We start from the raw sequence: 7,795 nt of genomic DNA, 5'->3' as shown, positions 1-7,795 counted from the left end.
TCCCTCTTGCATCTTCCTCCCTCCCACCCTCCTTATCCCACCCCTCTAGGTGGTCACAAAGCACCGAGCTGATCTCCCTGTGCTATGTGGCTGCTTCCCACTAGCTATCTATTTTACAGTTGGTAGTGTATATTATGGCCATGCCACTCTCTCACTTCATGCTAGCTTACCCATCCCCCTCCCCCTGTCCTCAAGTCCATTCTCTACATCTCCGAATTTGTTCCTGTCCTGCCCCTAGGTTCTTCAGAACCATTTCTTTCCCCTTAGACTCTGTATATATGTGTTAGCATACGGTATTTGTTTTTCTCTTTCTGACTTACTTCACTCTGTATGACAGTCTCCAGGTCCATCCACTTTGCTACAAATGACTCAATTTCGTTTCTTTTTATGGCTGAGTAATATTCCATTGTATATATGTGCCACATCTTCTTTATCCATTCATCTGTCGATGGACACTTAGGCTGCTTCCATGTCCTGGCTATTGTAAATAGAGCTGCAGTGAACACTGTGGTACATGACTCTTTTGGAATTATGGTTTTCTCAGTGTATATGCCCAGTAGTGGGATTGCTGGGTCATACGGTAGTTCTATTTTTAGTTTTTTAAGGACCCTCCATACCGTTCTCCATAGTGGCTGTATCAATTTACATTCCCACCAACAGTGCAAGAGGGTTCCCTTTTCTCCACACCCTCTCCAACATTTATGGTTTGTAGATTTTTTGATGATGGCCATTCTGACTGGAGTGAGGTGATACCTCATTGTAGTTTTGTTTGCATTTATCTAATGATTAGGGATGTTGAGCATCCTTTCATGTGTTTGTTGGCAGTCTGTATATCTTCTTTGGAGAAATGTCTATTTAGGTCTTCTACCCAGTTTTGGATTGGGTTTTTTGTTTTTTTGATATTGAGCTGCATGAGCTGCTTGTATATTTTAGAGATTAATTCTTTGTCAGTTGCTTCATTTACAAATATTTTCTCCCATTCTGAGGGTTGTCTTTTCATCTTGTTTATGGTTTCCTTTGCTGTGCAGAAGCTTTTAAGTTTCATTAGGTCCCATTTGCTTATTTTTGCTTTTATTTCCATTTCTCTAGGAGGTGGGTCAAAAAGGATCTTGCTGTGATTTATGTGATACAGTGTCCTGCCTATGTTTTCCTCTAAGAGTTTTATACTGTCTGGCCTTACATTTACGTGTTTAATCCATTTTGAGTTTTAGTGTATGGTGTTAGGGAGTGTTCTAATTTCATTCTTTTACATGTAGCTGTCCAGTTTTCATAGCACCACTTATTGAAGAGGCTGTCTTTTCTCCACTGTATGTTCTTGCCTCCTTTATCAAAGATAAGGTGACCATATGTGCATGGGTTTATCTAGGTGCTTTCTATCCTGTTCCATTGATCTATATTTCTGTTTCTGTGCTAGTACCATACTGTCTTGATTACTGTAACTTTGTAGTATAGTCTGAAGTTAGGGAGTCTGATTCCTCCAGCTCCATTTTTCATTCTCAAGATTGCTTTGGCTATTCGGGGTCTTTTGTGTTTCCATACAAATTGTGAAATCTTTTGTTCTAGTTCTGTGAAAAATGCCATTGGTAGTTTGATAGGGATTGCATTGAATCTGCAGATTGCTTTGGGTAGTATAGTCATTTTCACAATGTTGATTCTTCCAATCCAAGAACATGGTATATCTCTCCATCTGTTTGTATCATCTTTAATTTCTTTCATCAGTGTCTTATAATTTTCTGCATACAGGTCTTTTGTCTCCCTAGCTAGGTTTATTCCTAGGTATTTTATTCTTTTTGTTGCAATGGTAAATGGGAGTGTTTCCTTAATTTCTCTTTCAGATTGTTCATCATTAGTATACAGGAATGCAAGAGATTTCCATGTATTAATTTTGTATCCTGCTACTTTACCAAATTCATTGATTAGTCCTAGTAGCTTTCTGGTACCATCTTTAGGATTCTCTATGTATAGTATCATGCCACCTGCAAACAGTGACAGTTTTACTTCTTCTTTTCCAATTTGGACTCCTTTTATTTCTTTTTATTCTTTGATTGCTGTGGCTAAAACTTCCAAAACTATGTTGAATAATAGTGGTGAGAGTGAGCAACCTTGTCTTATTCCTGAACTTAGTGGAAAAGGTTTCAGTTTTTCACCATTGAGAATGATGTTGGCTGTGGGTTTGTCATATATGGCCTTTATTATGTTGAGGTAAGTTCCCTCTATGCCTATTTTCTGGAGGGTTTTTATCATAAATGGATGTTGAATTTTGTCAAAAGCTTTTTCTGCATCTATTGAGATTATCATATGGTTTTTACCCTTCAATTTGTTAATATGGTGTATCACATTGATTGATTTGCATATATTGAAGAGTCCTTGCATTCCTGGGATAAACCTCACTTGATCATGGTGTATGATCCTTTTAATGTGCTGTTGGATTCTGTTTGCTAGTATTTTGTTGAGGATTTTTGCATCTATGTTCATCAGTGATATCGGCCTGTAGTTTTCTTTCTTTGTGACATCTTTGTCTGGTTTTGGCCTCAGGGTGATGGTGGCCTCGTAGAATGAGTTTGGGAGTGTTCCTCTCTCTGCTATATTTTGGAAGAGTGTGAGAAGGCTGAGACTGTCCTCAATTCTTTTCATTCTTTTTCCTTTATTCTGTTCTGCAGTAGTTATTTCCACTATTTTATATTCCAGGTCACTTACCTGTTCTTCTGCCTCAGTTATTCTGCTATTGATTCCTTCTAGAGAAGTTTTAATTTCATTTATTATGTTGTTCATCATTGTTTGCTCTTTAGTTCTTCTAGGTCCTTGTTAAATGTTTCTTGTATTTTCTCCATTCTATTTCCAAGATTTTGGATATCTTTACTATCATTACTCTGAATTCTTTTTCAGGTAGACTGCCTATTTCCTCTTCATTTGTTTGGTCTGGTGGGTTTTTACCTTGCTCCTTCATCTGCTGTGTATTTTTCTGTCTTCTCATTTTGCTTAACTTACTGTGTTTGGGGTCTCCTTTTTGCAGGCTGCAGGTTCGTAGTTCCCGTTGTTTTTGGTGTCTGTCCCCAGTGGCTAAAGTTGGTTCAGTGGGTTGTGTAGGCCTCCTGGTGGAGGGGACTAGTGCCTGTGTTCTGGTGTATGAGGCTGGATCTTGTCTTTCTGGCGGGCAGGACCATGTCCAGTGGTGTGTTTTGGGGTGTCTGTGAACTTATTATGATTTTAGGCAGCCTCTCTGCTAATGGGTGGGGTTGTGTTCCTGTCTTGCTAGTTTTTGGCATGGGGTGTCCAGCACTGGAGCTTGCTGGTTGCTGAGTGGAGCTGGGTCTTAGCGTTGAGACAAAGATCTCTAGGAGAGCTCTTGCTGATTGATATTACATGGGGCCGGGAGGTATCTGTTGGACCAATGTCCTGAACTCGGCTCTCCCACCTCAGAGGCTCAGGCCTGACACCTGGCCAGAGCACCAAGACCCTGTCAGCCACACAGCTCAGAAGAAAAGGGAGAAAAAAGAAAAAGAAAGAAAATAAATAAATAAAATATATAAAGTTATTAAAATAAAGTAATTAAAAAGAAAGAGGAATAGAGCAACCAAATCAACAAACAAATCTACCAATGATAATAAGTTCTAAATACTAAACTAAGATAAACATAAAACCAGAAACAAATTAGATGCAGAAAGCAAACCCCAAGTCTACAGGTGCTCCTAAAGTCCATCACCTCAATTTTGGGATGATTTTTTGTCTATGCAGTTATTCTAGAGATGCAGGGTACATCAAGTCAATTGTGGAGATTTAATCTGCTGCTCCTGAGGCTGCTGGGAGAGATTTCCCTTTCTCTTCTTTGTTCTCACAGCTCCTGGGGTTCAGCTTTGGATTTGGCCCTGCCTCTGCATGTAAGTTGCCTGAGGACGTCTGTTCTCCACTCAGACAGGACGGGGTTAAAGGAGCAGCTGCTTAGGGGACTCTGGCTCACTCAGGCTGGGGTGGGGGGAGGCGGGGAAGGGGTACTGAATGCAGGGCGAGTCTGCGGCGGCAGAGGCCAGCGTGACGTTGCAACAGCATAAGGTGCACCATGTGTTCTCCTGGGGAAGTTGTCCCTGGATCACAGGACCCTGGCAGTGGCGGGCTGCACAGGCTCCCGGGAGGGGAGGTATAGAAAGTGACCTGTGCTCGCACACAGGCTTCTTGGTGGCTGCAGCAGCAGCTTTAGCATTTTATGCCCGTGTCTGGTGTCCACGCTGATAGCCACGAATTGCGCCCGTCTCTGGAGCTCATTTAGGCAGTGCTCTGAATCCCCTCTCCTTGTGCACCCTGAAACAATGGTCTTTAGCCTCTTAGGCAGTTCTAGACTTTTTCCAGGACTCCCTCCTGGCTAGCTGTGGTGCACTAGCCCCCTTCAGGCTGTGTTCACTCAGCCAACCCCAGTCCGCTCCCTGGGATCTGACATCCGAAGCCCGAGCCTCAGCTTCCAGCTCCCATGGCGGGTGAACAGACAAGCCTCTCGGGCTGGTGAGTGCTGGTCGGCACTGATCCTCTGTGCGTGAATCTCTCTGCCTTGTCCTCTGCAACCGTGGCTGCGCTCTCCTCTGTGGCTCCGAAGGTTCCTCCCCCCCCCCCCCCCCCCCCCCCCCGTCTCCGCCGGTGAAGGGGTACCTCTACGTGTGGAACCTTTTCCTCCTTCACAGCTCCCTCCCAGACGTGCACGTCCTATCTCTATTCTTTTGTCTCTGTTTTTTCTCTTTCCTTTTGCCCTAACCAGGTACATGGGGAGTTTCTTGCCTTTGGGAAGTCTGAGGTCTTCTGCCAGCATTCAGTAGGTGTTCTGTAGGAGTTGTTCCACGTGTAGATGTACTTTTGATGTATTTGTGGGGAGGAAGGTGATCTCCATGTCTCCTCTGCCATCTTGAAGGTCCACCCCCCCGATAATGTATTTTATTATTAAACAATTTATTTGCTTTTTCTGGTCACTGGGTTTAATATTATGACTGAACAGAAATAATATATCTGAATTCCTAAAACAGTAGGCCAGTTTGTATTACATAGTTTAATTTGTGGAAGAGAATTACGTTTTACACTATAAATTTGATGTTATTTTGTATTTAAAAAATCTTTCTGGTATGTATTTCTTGCTTCTTGATATTTCTATATCTTTTATATTTAAAATATTTTTTCATATAAGAATTGTACATTCATTATAGAAAAATTAGAAAATATGGGTACACAAAACATTTTTAAAAAATCGTCTGCAGTGTCACCAGCCAGAAATAATGTGTTAACCTATTCTTTATAAACTTTCTGAAGCTTTGCTTCTATGTATACACACCTGTGAATGTATGTGTGTTTCTATTATAAAATAGAGTGTTATGTATATTGCTTTGAAGTCTTGTATTTTTAAAATCAACTCTGTAATAAAAATATTTCTATATGACTATATTTACTTCTTTACACTAATTTCTAATGGTTTCAAAGATTTCACTGTGTGAGTATACCATAATTTGTTGGATATTTGGGTCATTTTGTTGTTTTGATTTTTTTTTTTTTTAATAAGCAATGTGTCTCTCCAGGATTTTAATTAAAGGTACTCAGTATTTTTGTAGTAAAGAGACCTATTTAATCCATTGCTTCCCAAATACCCTTTCACTGTTCTGGCAAAATATTTTTCTGAAAACTAGTTTTAGTGATTCAGTGGATACAGGAAGTTGGCTGTTGGTATGAATATCCATGTACTGAATTTCTTAGATTTTTTTTTTTTTGAGTCATGAATGGCTGTTGACTTTTATCACCTGATGTATTGCATCTACTGAAATTTTATTATTTTGAATTTCTTCTAGCTTTATTGAAATGTGATTGACAATAAAAATTGTATATATTTAAGGTATACAATGTGATGTTTTGATATATATATGTAACATCTTGAATTTTTTTTTAATTTATTTATTTTATTTATTTATTTTTGGCTGCATTCGGTCCTCACTGCTCTGCACTGGCTCTCTCCATTTGCAGCGAGCGGGGGCCACTCCTCGCTGTGGTGCACAGGTCTCTCACCACAGTGGCCTCTCCTGTTGCAGAGCACGGGCTCCAGAGCGTGGGCTCGGCAGCTGTGGCACATGGGCCCAGCCGCTCCGTGGCACGTGGGATCCTCCCGGACCAGGGCCTGAACCCACGTCCCCTGCACTGGCAGGTGGATTCCCAATCACTGCACCACCAGGGAAGCCCCAACAGTTTGAATTTTTAATGCGATGATTTAGGTGAACAAACTTCCTAATATTAATCAATTGTTACATTTTTTAAAAATCTTAATTATGCAATTTTAATTAATTTGTATTTGCTAGTATTTTATTTAGGATTTTAGCATCTCTAGGTTGGCTCTGCAGTTTTCCTTTTTGTGTTGCCTTAATGAGGTTTTGCTATCAAGATAATTCTGGCTTGGTCCGATGAATGGAGACTATTAGCATCTGTTTCCATTATCTGCTATTTTTCCTTGAAGGGTATTCCTTGATAAAGTACTCCAGTTACATCATCTATCCTTACTATTTTTATTTAGGGAATACGTTTAGAGTATTTTTGTTAATGTCTTCCTTAGATATGTTTCTCTCCTGGTTTGTATCAATACAGGTAATTTATATTTGCTATAAAGTTATCCATTTTGTCAAGACTTTATAGTTATTTCTCTATATTTTGCCTAATTTTTATTTTGTATTCTCCTAAACATCTGTGTTTAGATCTTACTAACATTGTATTCCTGTATCTTTGCCTTTTGCTCTTGTTTAGGATTCTCTGCTCTTTGTTTAGCTTTTTGACTTTAAAATTTTTTGTTTTCCTCACTTTCCTTTGTCCATTTTTAAAAAGTAAATTTATGCATGTTTATGAAATTGAATAATCTAAAAGTCTAATAACAAGTTTAAAAACAAAAAACAAAACAGGTCCTTGCCCCACCCTTCTCAACCCATTTCTCACTCCCTCCACTTTTAAATCTTTTAGGTCTTTCTTCTGATATTTAGCTCCATATTTCAAAATAAATTGTGTATACTGCTATTTCTTGATTTTTCAGTTTGAGACATTATCTATAAATTCAAACTACCAAAGATGAGGTTGGGTAAACACAGAACATGCATTACATAAAGTCAAGATAATAGACACACAGATAGAATAACTCTAAACTACCACAGTACGTTAAGTTTTACCCTGATGTTATTTTTTCAGTTAGTGTGATGAGAATACAGAAGATCTCTATTAATGTACAAATGCATCATCTGGTAAACATTAGGGTGATCCAGAAGTTATTTTATTTTTAAATCCCTTCACTTAGATTACTTTATCAGGCAGGCACTGAGCTATATGGAATCCTAAAGAAGTGGGTGCATAGGATATGTAAATATTGATATGAACAAAAAGAAAATAGGTTCAGATTATGTGAACCTGTCCAGGGCTTGGTAAGGACAAAGGAGGGTGGGAAATTAGACATAGGAAGGAAGGCATCTTTCTTACTTTAAGGCAGACCAAAGACTACTTTTGACTGAATGAAATCTAAGCCTGAGGCATAAATCATGTTGCTTCCCTATTTGTCAAGCTAAAATGATACACAGACTGGTCCTCTTTTTTTGCCTTATTTTAAGCCTTACTTTGGATGCTACAAATGTATAAGAATCACAGTGTGATATAGGCATCTACCAGGGGCATCAATCTTTTCTATTCATTCTGCTAAGATAATAGATTTAAAGGATTTAAAGACTCAATTCTAATGAATCAATATTCAAACGGCTGAATTCCTCTTCTTCCTTTCCTGCTTGCTTCTAGTTTAAGCTGGCAA

At 39.3% G+C, this 7,795-nt stretch overlaps 1 protein-coding gene across 1 annotated transcript in view; it reads left to right on the top strand.

The window, feature by feature from the left end:
- The window catches only part of SLCO1C1 (solute carrier organic anion transporter family member 1C1), a 58,164-nt gene that overhangs the window by 2,146 nt on the left and 48,223 nt on the right, over positions 1-7,795 (top strand). The gene's annotated exons all lie outside the window — the stretch shown is intronic.

Source organism: Aethalodelphis obliquidens, unplaced genomic scaffold (genome assembly GCF_003676395.1).
Source record: "Aethalodelphis obliquidens isolate GAN/ISIS:26980383/991018 unplaced genomic scaffold, ASM367639v1 scaffold36, whole genome shotgun sequence".
NCBI lineage: Eukaryota > Metazoa > Chordata > Mammalia > Artiodactyla > Delphinidae > Aethalodelphis > Aethalodelphis obliquidens.
This window is presented reverse-complemented; position numbering and strand designations above follow the sequence as displayed.